We start from the raw sequence: 13,035 nt of genomic DNA on the forward strand, positions 1-13,035 counted from the left end.
AATGGAAGCAGTTCAGCAGAAAACACTGGAAACAGTATCGAGGCAACATTCAAAATCACATGAAGAGACAATATTGAGAAAATATTACGTAATCAAAGAACAATTACATGTGTGTGTGCGTGTGTGTGTGCATGCGTGTGAGCGTGCGTGTGTGTGTGTGTGTGTGTGTGTGTGTGTGTGTGTGTAGGGATAACACAAAAACATTTAAGGCACTCAGCAGAAGGCAGTAATCTCCAGGTCAGTAATCAGATTGTGTTCACAGGCAGGAGGACTGCTAATCAAAAGTGATCCAGTCTCATGATGAGGTTACAGCAGAACGTACCATGGAGTACCAGTAGGTGTATGTTATCTGGATGTCAGCAAGGTCATTGACTCAGGAGGCTGATAGGAAAACTGCAGAGGTTAAAGGTAAGACCAAGACTGAGGAGGTGGGTAGCTACATGGTTGACTGGTAGTACGCAGAGAGTTGTGGTAAGGAAGGAGAATGATGTCAGGGATTAGAGACGTGACTAGGGGACTAGCGTAGGTGCCTGTCTAGGTGATTTCTGAGGGAACCGATTTCTTCATTCAAGTCACAAATATGGTGGAGTGGTAAATGGAAGAGTCCACGGAAAATTTGGAAAGACTAAACAAGTGGGCTAGGAAGGAGGCAGTCGAGATTCATTGCACAGAAATTCAGGGTACAGTATTTGGACCATCACCACTCTGATGTGAAACCCCTGATGGGGGAGTGGTCCTAACAGAAACAGAGTAGGAAAATATCTGTGGCAATTGTTTATTCCTGGGCTGGACCACCAGAAACAAAGTGAGAGGGCAGTTGCAGAAGCATACAGAATGCAGGGTTGCATCTTCGGGGGCTAGACTAAAAAAGGACAGAAGTAATGCTTCTAAACTACTAGGTCCTGCTCAGGCAACAGCTTGTGGTCTATGTGCTATTCTGGAAGCCACACAAGAAAAGGGATATCATGATGTTGAAAGTAATCTTGAGCAACAGTGCATCAGATGGGAGGGGAAGGATATGCTGCTCCCTACAGGTTTTGAGTGTGAAATCTTCATCCCCTGCAGACTCTTACCTGATGTCATCTTAATGACCCATCACTGCGTTTTTCTACAATATATTCTGGCACAGTAAATAAACAGAAACACTGAACAAAGGTAGAACTTGCATTCCATGTAATACAATTAAATACTGTTATAGTCATCTAAATTGCTTATTGCAAGTACCCATAATGAAAATATTCCATCCAATGCAGCACTCGTGTTTATTAAAATACCTGGTACTGTTGACTCAAAACTAACAAAATATATGGTAAGGTATGTAATGAATTGGATAGTGTCATACCTTTATACATACCAAAACATTTTGCATAATATTTAAAGCAGAAAAAAAGAGCAATCTTAGCAGCAGGTTTTACTCAAGTCATTATTTTTTAATTACTGTTATAGGGGGCCAAAGGGGCAAGCAAAATTATAGGGGGCCCAAGGGGCAAGCAGAATGCCAAGCATCTCTACCAATAACAAAATGGCCCCCAAAGTTACATCTCATATCAGAAGAAAACCAATTAAGTTCTGCATTCAAAATGTAAAGCTCATTCCGGCTTTCTGTATGATTAATTAACAAACATTACAGCATCAATGGATCTTTGCTGGCAGGAAAACAATGAACTTCAAAAATGTTTAAAACTATGCTATTTATTCTGACTGACCAGAGAATTCCTTTGATCTGTAATAGACATTTCTGGATTTTAACTGGAGTGAAAAAAAAAAAACAGCTCATGCAATATAAATAGTCTTAAGCAAAAGAAAATTATGTATTCAAGTCTGGCAGATGTGCACTGAAAGCGACATTACATTAATATGTAAAATCAACATCATATCAAACTGCCTTAAACCCGGCTATCAATGCAGAAAGTATTGAAAGGCCCAGACTGTAGTCAGACTGCTGTGTTTGCATGACTGAATATTCAGTCTTTTGTTGGGTTCTTTTAGACACAGATGGGGATTGCAGAAATTCAGAGGATGAATACAGACTTGATTCCCCATACTACAATTTTACAGTGCTGTTCATGTGCCATTAAATCATGCTTCTCTGCTCTTTTACATTTATTTTCATGTAAACAACATATGCTAAGACACACTAAACTTGCTCACTACTAATTTTCTTAAACATATAATAACTGCAGACTTGACCCGTTTGGACACTGGGAATGTGTGTTAAATTTTACATGGACCGTCAGGAAGTCGGTTCTATTTCATCTTAATCATTTCCACATTTAAGATTTAAACCATGTAAAGATGAGTCCTTCTCCTCTCAATTTAATGACTGCAGTCCCATTTCACAAATAATTTTAATTCTACTTTCTTGGGAAGGGTTCAAGTAATATAGTAATACACACCCATCTATATTTATATACAAACCAAAATGCCAACAACCAAAGCATTGACAAATGGTTGAAAAATCAAACACTGATACACTACTAAACATATGAGAAACCACTTCAGCACCTATAATTGTGCTTAACAAAATACAAAACAAAAGAAAAAAACATTGTTTTTGCAAGGACAAAAAGCCACCTACACCCCCAGTAATTACATATACTAGCTCCAAGACTGCACAATACTTGTTGAAAAGGGAATATTCCCCCACCTGAGGATTGCTGATCTCACACACCTGTTGACCATTTACATATGTTGACCAAATATACTTGATTCAACAGATGTCAACCACTGAGCATTTGAACCAGCTGTATATGGGAACAGTAAAGTTGGTCAGAACTGCCACCCAAAACAATTCCTTGATTAAGAGAATCTTGATTTTTTTTTTCATTTTTAATATTTTTTATTAATTGGGCAAACAATATCAGAGTCAAATGTCTATCTTTAGATGTGACTAATTAAGTGTTAGCTCAGTGTTGTAAAGGTATGCCTGCAGAGGGTAGATGGAATCGAACCTAACCCAACAAGATGTAGCCTGTTTGCAGTTCATTACCCAAGGGGTATTGCTAACTGATTATGCCCACTGTTACATATTTATTCCAAAACAATACCAGTAAGTCTCACACACATCTTTGCAGCACAAGAGAGCTTATTCAGACAGCATGGTTTAATGTATAACTGTGTCCCTCCATCAAAACTGTTTGCTGCATGAGGTGCGCTAAATTCAGCTGCTTTGCCCTATTTTTTGCCTCCTGATTCTGTTGCCCATATTCATCAACAAGAGAACCTGATGCAATGGAGTCCAGAAGGATAGAGCTACAGATACTCTCAGTAACCCACTGATCAGATTCAAAGAGGTGCTGAGGCTGGGATGAGGAGCTCCAGAAGTCAGACTTAATGGAGCCAACATCACCATTCCATTACTGTGGAGCTCCTGCAGCAGCAGCACAGAGAAGTGGACCCAAGTGGTGTACCAGTACCAGAGGTAGAGCTGCCTCATCTAGTGCCATATGCCACTCCCTCAGCTCATCAGAGCAAAAAAACCCAGGACTTCTGCTTACTGAAGAAAGATTGTCTTCCTACAGCACAACAGCCAGTCCTTGCACTCCTCCACCTCCAGCTCTTCAAGTGAAGAGCAAGAATAGGACTTAAGCAACAGCCAATCATTGCACTGCTCCACCTCCAGCTCTTCAAGTGAAGAGCAAGAATAGGACTTAAGACTTCAGCAAATGCAGAAGTCAGATTGGTCCATCGGTTCCATAGCAACTAATCCATGCCTATCCACCCCCCCCACCAGTTCTTTCAGTGAAGAGAAAAGAAAAAGGTGACTCAGACGATAACACAAAACTGGCCTGATTGGTGCTTCAGCTTCACAGCAGCCAGTCTATGCCCCCTCACCACTTTGACTGAAAAGCAAAATAAAATCTGTCTGTACCGGCATTTCAATAAAACATGGCAAGTGCAGCTACTCTCGGTTCAACACCTCCAACACTTTGCATCCAGGATGCATGCCTCTTCAACCCACCCATACTATGCTACTGATTGGTGCATCCAGGGCAATTGCTTCTTCACCCCACCCATACTATGCTACTGATTGTGCATTCAGGACAATTGCCTCTTTACCCTGGGTGATTGCATCTTCACCTCACCCATACTATCCCACTGATTGGTGCCCTTGTTCCTTAGTGCTGCTAAAGCTTCATTGACTTGGACTGTCAACTTGTGTTGCAGCCATGGAACAGATAGTCCATCACATTCAGGAAAGGACAGCTGCTCTTTGGCCACTCAGTCATCCTGCCTAGTCGCTAATAACCAAGTCTTGCTTCAGACTCAAAGTTGCTTACATGGTGAGACATCTGATATGAGTCAGTTTGATCATATACAGCATTGGACTAATGGGGACTTCTTCATCTAGACTATTTACTGTTTAACTGCACACTCTGTCAGGTGAGATATCTGATGCAAGTCAGTTTCATCGTGTACAGCACTGGACTAATGGTGTACTTCATCTAAATTATTTACTCTAACTGCACACTCTATCAGACTGTCACTGATATGTGCAGTCAGGAACAGACATATTGACTGAGATTCATAAAGTAGCACAGCACACCTACTCAGCACCCTCCCCACACATGGCATCCTACACCTTACCAAAAGTCATAGTGTCAACATTACATAAAGTAACACCACCTGAGGCACCCCACACATGGCATCCCACTCCATACCAACAGTGATGGTACCATCAATACATACAGTGACATCACCTGAGACACTGCCCTCCCACATGGTCTCCTACACCATACCAACATTGATAATGCCAACATACATTCTGTAACACCATCTGGGCACCTGTCAACCACATGGCACCCTACACCTTACCAACAGTGATGGTGTCAAAATACATGCAGTAGCACAACAAGAGGCACCCCATACATGGCATCCTACACCATACCAACAGGGATGCTACCATCAATACATACAGTCACATCACCTAAGGCACTGCCCACCCACATGGCACTCTACACCATACCAACAGTGACGGTACCAACATTATATAAAGTAACACCACCTGAGGCACTCCCATACATGGCATCCTACACCATGCCAACACGGATGCTACCATCAATACATACAGTCACATCACCTGAGGCACTGCCCACCCACATGGCACTCTACACCATACCAACAGTGATGGTACCAACATTATATAAAGTAACACCACCTGAGGCACTCCCATACATGGCATCCTACACCATGCCAACAGGGATGCTACCATCAATACATACAGTCACATCACCTGAGGCACTGCCCACCCACATGGCACTCTACACCATACCAACAGTGATGGTACCAACATTATATAAAGTAACACCACCTGAGGCACCCCCACACCTTACCAACAGTGATGGTGCCAAAATACATGCAGTAAATTAACCTAGGCATACCACACATGGCATCCTACACCATAACAGGGATGCTACCATCAATACATACAGTGACATCAGCCGAGGCACCACCCACCCACATGGCACTCTACACCATACCAACAGTGATGGTTCCCAAATACATTCAGTAACACAACCAGAGGCACCCCCACACATGGCACCCTACAACTTTCCAACAGTGATGGTGCCAAAATACATGCAGTAAATTAACCTGAGGCACCCCCACACATGGCACCCTACACCTAACCAACAGTGATGGTGATAAATTACATACAAAAACACCAGGTGTGGTACCCCTCATATGGCATCTTGCACCATAGCAACAGTGATGGAGCCAGCAATACATATAGTAGCACTACTCAAGGCACCAGTCCTGCATGGTATCTTATGCATTACCAACTGTGATGGTGCCGACAGTAAATTCTGTAACACCATCTGAGGCAGCCCACCCCCCCATAGCATCATACACCTAACCAACAGTGATGGTGCCAAAATACATTCAGTAACACCTGAGGCACATCCCCAGATGGCATCCTACAACTAACCAAAAATGGTGGTGCCAACAATACATAAAGAAACAAGACTCGAAATACCCCCAGAATCAAGCATGTACTCCTCATCAGTACCAGTAATGCCAAACTAAATATGGCAACACTACTTATGGCAACCCAAGTCACAGCATTCTAACCCTTACATGAACCAACAGTGCTTGCACTGCATAAAGCACCACCACCCACAGAACAGCCTAATCAAACGGTATCCCACTCTCAACAATAGTTACATCAGCAATACATAGTGTAAAAATACCTGAGTCACCAATATACAAGTGATGCCCTACATTCTACCTGCAGCTATCATGGCAGCAACATATGCTGCTATACCACCTAAAGCAACTCCACAAGAAGCATCCTACCCTCATGTTATCTAGTGTTTCAACAATACATACTATAAAATCATGCATGACACTATACGCTAGAGCTATAATACCTCTCAGCAATACCCATGGCACAATGGTGCAAACAAAACATATGAAGTACCCATGGCACAATGGTGCAAACAAAACATAACAGCTACAAGAACCAAAGCACCCAATACAAGAGAAATCCTACCTCTTGCCAGCACCATTTGTGCCACCAGCATTACTCACACAGATGCTCTCTCAAATGCACACGACACAAACAGATGCTCACATACACATGCACATGACACAGACAGGCACTCACGCACACAGACATGACACAGACAGATGCTCAGAGACAGACACACATGCATGATTACACACACATACACACCTTTGGGATACGAGCACACACGTCAGCCATCCAACTGCACCTTAAGTAATTCTACCTTTTATAGGAAATGGATCAATCCCCAAACAATGGCATGTTATTACTTGCATGTGTCTGTTTTAAAAACACCAGTTCTGTAACATATTCTCCCTTCTCTGCATCATGGCACTCTTCCAAGGATATGTCTGCCTGTGCACAACATACATACAGTCTCCTCTGAAATATTCATTTCCTGTAGTACTGTACACAATTTGACAAGTATGTGCATGAATAAATCTTTTTTGCTCTTCTACTCTGATCTCTGCTGATGTCTCCTGCACCATTTGTTAAAATGTATTCACTTCTCACCCTACCCTGAGAACTAGTCAGTTGCAGTACCCTGTTAACAAAATTAAACAGATAAATCATACCATTAACAAAATGAAACACATAAATAGTAGTTAACAAAATGAAACAGATACATAATACCCTGTTAACAAAATGAAACAGATACACAATACCCTGTTAACAAAATGAAACAGATAAATAGTAGTTAACAGAATGAAACAGATACATAATACCCTAACAAAATGAAACAAATACATAATACCATTAACAAAATGAAACGGATAAATAGCAGTTAACAAAATAAAACAGATACATAACACCCTATTAACAAAATGAAACAGATACATAATACCCTGTTAAGAAAATTAAACAGATAAAATAATAGTTAACAAAATGAAACAGATACATAATACCCTGTCAACAAAATGAAACAGATAAAAAATACACTGTTAACAAAACTAAACAGATAAATAGTAGTTAACAAAATGAAACAGATACATAATACCCTGTTAACAAAATGAAACAGATATATAACACCCTGTTAACAAAATGAAACAAATAGTAGTTAAAATGAAACCGATACATAATACCTTGTTAACAAAATGAAATAAATACATAATACCCTGCTAACAAAATGAAACAGATAAATAATAAGCATTTCTGTGCATCTTTCAGTTTTCAAAGATAAAGCTGGTAGCACATTTTCAATGCCATGATATCAGGACTATTGACGGCATCTCATTCATTCTTCTATAACTCACTTACTCCAATTCAGGGTTGTAAGGCCAGCTAGAGCCAATCCTGACACTTACTGGACAAAAGGCAGTGAAACTATTTCTGAATGGGAAACCAACCCAGCACTCACTCACAAATTGCATTTCCTTCTATTAGACAAAAATACAGATTGTGTTTTTGGTGTCAGGATTAGTTTACCGACCAGATGCATGTGTTATTTTCAAGGAAAAGTGGTGATCCAGAGATATATACCAAAAATGTTACAAATAAATGTATGCGATAATAATACGCAAAACAAATACAACTATTAATCATTTATACATGGTACTGTGTGTGCAACAAACAAATTGCAAAAAACTGAAAGGTAATCCCAGCAAACAACAGGAGTAAGTCAGGGATTTAGTTCTATACATGCAGCCATAGACCAATTTTCAGTATTGCTATTTCACCCCTAGACATGTCTTTGGGACATGGCAAGAAACTGGAGACATCACTAAAGCCCAGCATGGCTTGTCAGGTCAGTTTTCAGCTAATCTTTGGACTGATTGGATTAATGCATGCGAAAATGAGCAAAGGAATAGATGAATGAAATTTAAAATCATAACTTAGATGGTAGAATAGAAGGAGTGGAAGAAAATAAAAGTACAATTAGAAGATACTTAACTTGGGGGGAGGGGTAATTAACATTAACTCCTGCATGATTATGCCTTTCCATAAGAAAATAAGGTAACGTATTTTTCAGAAGATGAAATTTAGTATTCATAGACAGAAATGAAAAGAAAGCATTTTGCTAGAATAGGAATAGATTCATCTAACATACTTCATTTAATATTCATATTTTCTTGTTAGTGGTTTTCAGAAATGTTTGTTTTCTATACTTAAGTTGTTTTTTTTTTGTCCTTTTCCCTTTATGTATTACTTCTGTTTTAAATGTTCACTGAATTCATTATATTTATTTCTTACTCAAGTGACAGGACTGCTCCACTGTGAATGGATTTATATCCCCAGCCCTAGCCAAAGGCAAATATGGGATACTTAATGTGTGACCATGGCCCATAAGGACAACAAAAAAAAAAAAATGAAGCTTCTATGATGGGTCTATATTAGAAGGTCAAAGAGTGTCTTCATCAAATGGTAAAATGCCAACATGTAAAGAGTAAACGCTGGAAACCATGAACGGCCAGTCCCACAAATTTTTCCCTGTGAAAAAATTTGCTTGGCCGTTATTGGGACTTGCCCTTTTCTCCAATGTAGATCGATCACGGAGTTGGTATATTTAGTTAGGGGTGTGTGGGGGCACAGCCCCTCTACATTGGGGGGTGCGGGGGGTGAAGCCCCCCACTTGATTAGGGCTTTAAAGTTTGTTTTTGTGTTTACGGCCAAGTGAAATTTTTCCCTAGGAAAAAATTTGCGGAAGTGGCAGTTCACGGTTTACAGCTTTGGCTCTTTACGTGTTCGAAGAAAAGATTCTTCGAGCATATAATATAGAACCCTCTAAGACAACACTCCATGTATGTAAAATAACATTTTAAACACCAAGGCTAACATACATTATATATTTTGTAGCATACATTATATATTTTGCAAAATGCACATTCTACAACGGTTATTTTTTTGCTTTTCTTCGCCTTTCACCTTGAAAACACAGAAGTGGAAGCCAGGCTCAGTGCTGGCAGTCAGGGTCACCAATTTACTGACATTGCAGTGAGTTTAATCACAGGCCTGAGTTCATGTTCTCATATGGAAGACAGGAAGGATCTCAGATCTGAAAGTGGGATATCAGTTAAATGTAATGCAGTTTGCAGTCAGCTAAACCTATAAGGAAGTGAAATCTGTGCATACAGCCTACCTAGACCTTAACCAAGGCCCTTGACACTATCCCCCACTCATACATCACTGATAAACTCACCCAACTAGGTATTGACCCTTATATCATTAGATGGGTCACTAACTGGCTCACTGATAGAACCCATATAGTCAAAATAGGGGACTCCACCTCCAACAGCAGACCTGTAACCAGTGGTGGTCCACAGGGATCAGTCCTGGAACCTCTATTGTTTGGAATGTATTTCTCTGAAGTACAAGCTAAAACAAAAGGTCTGTGTCTGACACAGTTTGCTGATGACTGCAAACTGGCAAGAGGGTCTTAAACAAGTGACTGGTGCCAAAGTCATGGCCTTAAACTCAGTGCAAAAAAGTATTATTATCCATTTTGTTAACAATGATGTTCCTGCTAACTACTACATCAATAGCAACACCCTAAGTAGGCACTCAGTGGTGAGAGACCCGGGCACACAGGTTGAGAGCAACCTTACCTGTGACCACCATGTCTCCACAGTGGTAAGAAGGACATTCTATATTGCTCATCTCATAAGTAAGGGCAGTGCCTCCAGAAAAAAAGAAGTTATAACCTCCCTGTACTATTCCCTCATCAGGCCAATAACTGAGTACAGCACCTCTTTTGGTATGTACCTTTCCAAGCACCTGCAACAATTGCAGAGACCATAAAGGTCCATCACAAGGAAAATTCAAGGTGTTCAGCAGCTGTCCTATGTGGATCATTGAAATCACTGTCACTTTATTCTGTTTCATACAGAGTACTCAGAGGTGATCTCTGCCTTGCATATAAGGCAATCTTTGACCCTGCTTTACTGGAAATGCTGCATATCCGTAAGTCAAATGGTACAAGGGTTACTCGTTCTAAAGTCCTTAACCTGGTATGTGACATTAATAGAACCTGCTGGAGGGACAGATTTGTCTCCCAAAGGTTATGACACCTTCGGAGCAGACACCCACTTCATTTCAAAGAGAGCATCTCATTGGTCCTCTTCAAATGCAATCTGGATGTTTGGATTGGTAACCATAAATTCACCCTGAGTCTTCCACCTGTGTTCCCTCTTGGAAAGGGGCAATAGGTGCTGATCGTGGAAATAAGGATAGAACTTTGCTAGGCTTGTAAGGGCCCTAGGGCTATTAGGCTAGTAACTTCCTATGAACATATGAAAGTTCTGAATGTTGGGAGCACAGGCTTATGTAAAATAGGGCAGGGTCTCCAAACTGTCATAGGAAATAGCATAATGGAGATGTGGAAAAATGGGTCTACCTGAAAATGCTGAAAGTCCACAACGCCGACAATGAGAACATCGACACTGGAAGATCGACAATGGAGGAGACCGAAAGTTGAGAATCCTGATGCTGAGAACACTGACATGTTAAGGTAAGTGTGTGATAGGGACGGATGTTAGGGTCAGGGTGTGGGTAAGGTAAGTGTGTGATAGTGACGGACGTTAGGGTAGGGTGCGGGTCAGGAAAGTATGTGATAGTGATGGACTTTAGGTTTAGGAGTGGGTTAAGTGAGTTAGGTTACGGTGTGGGTAAGGTAAGTGTGCGATAGTTATGGACTTGATGGTTAGGGGCAGATTAAGTGAGTTAGGGTGCGGGTAAGATAAGTGTGTGATAGTGACAGACTTAAGGGTTAGGGCCGGATTAAGTGAGTTAGAGTTAGGATGCAGGTAAGAAAAGTGTGCGACAGTGATGGACCTTAGGGTTATGGGTTTGGGTTAAGGTTAGTGCATAGATAGTTGTGTATGTAAGATTTAGTGTAGGTTTGTAAGGTTTTTGGTGTGCTTGTGTTGTCATAGGGTCATAGGTTAGTACTAGGCTAACTGCTCTTGCGAGCCATTGTAAGCCTAGCCAATTATCCCTTGTGAGACTCAAACCCTGCACCGTGTGTTTGTAAGGCAAACACCTTAACCATTAGGCCACCCTGTGTGTATTTTTCGGGAAAGTTATTTGTTTTGTTGATTGTTGGGATTGTGGTTTGTCGAGCATGTGAAGTTTCGTGTTTTTGAACTTTTGGTTTTGTCATGTTGGTTATTTTGTTGTCGGTGTTTTGGAGTGTCGGTGTTATCAGGTAGACCCCAAAAAACACCAAAGAAACCTAAAAATTGCCATCTCAAAAGTAAGAAGTACGTGCTTAAACCAAGTATGCAAATTAACCAGAAGAGAAAAAACACAAATTTTAGATAGTATAAATGTTAACAAATATATAGCATTTAAGAACTGTAAGGAAAACACCACCAATCTTCTTTCACATTACTACACTGGTCTGGACTGGCATGCCAACTGTTGCCACTTCCCTATATTCACGTCTACCTTCTGCGACAGTCTTGTCCGACTTTCCCAAGTCTTTTCGTATACAATCCGTCTCTTGGCTAACACATCCTTTTCTTCTCTTGCCTCCTGCCCGTCTCCTCCATAACCAGCCATGCCAAATAGTTTTCTGCTTTCCTGCACATGTGACTGGATTACTGTAATCTGTTGTGACTCTTTCTGCAGTTAGACCTACTCTGATGTCTTCATTTCTTTATCTGTCATACAATATGTACCCATCTCAAGCACTTTATCTTCATCATGTCAGCTGCTATGCATTACTGCCTAGGTCTCTGCACCAGGCAGAAGCACTGGTTGCACCATTTATTAAGATAATGACAACGGCCAGCATATGCAGCATAAAGTATTTTATTAAATAACTAAACCGATATCAAAAAGGCATATAAATGCCAAACAGCCTATATCTTTAAACCGGTTTCGGCTCTATAGCCTTCTTCAATGAAAAAGCAGAAAGACATCTGTGAATATTCCTTACAATTTATAATTACCATCAACCAATAGCATTTTGGTATAATCCAACCACAAGCTGGTTAGAAAATTAAAGACATAGCAAGTAATAACCATTTAGACCTAACCAAAACTAAACTAGTATGTAATGAAGCCCTATATATATGCAAACAATATACACCAGAAAATAATATATGTGTACATAATATCTAGACATAAATATATATTCATAAGAATGCCTCAAGTATATATAAATAAAAAATAAAGTTATGTATGCATATAGTTATAACAATAGTAAATTCATCAAATTAGTTTAAATGTTAACAACCAAACAGTACAATAATAATTTGTATAAAAATATTATCAGAAAATTAATAAATAAGGCATCGTATATAGTCTATAAAAATGAAATATTACTCCTATATATAATATACATAGATATATATTTAACACTAACCATGATAATGATAAATATTCATATGTATATCCAGTGGACTGTATAACTAATAATAGATGCACAGATACCTAGGCATAAGAAAGATTTTTTTTCGGTTGACCATAACATAACCATACCTTATTATGAACCATTACATATTTCTATAGCCATTGGTATGCATTCAAAATCAAAATTGTTTTACAACTAGCAAATATAACTAGTTGTATATAGTTGTCATACAAATATT

The 13,035-nt window shown here is 39.9% G+C and overlaps 1 protein-coding gene across 1 annotated transcript in view; it reads right to left on the reverse strand.

Moving 5' to 3' along the window:
* LOC122806230 (copine-8-like) overlaps positions 1 to 13,035 on the reverse strand; it is a 4,689,459-nt gene that overhangs the window by 1,750,014 nt on the left and 2,926,410 nt on the right. The window lies entirely within an intron of this gene.

The sequence above is a fragment of the Protopterus annectens genome, chromosome 7.part0, assembly GCF_019279795.1.
Source record: "Protopterus annectens isolate FY-2018-M chromosome 7.part0, PAN1.0, whole genome shotgun sequence".
NCBI lineage: Eukaryota > Metazoa > Chordata > Ceratodontiformes > Protopteridae > Protopterus > Protopterus annectens.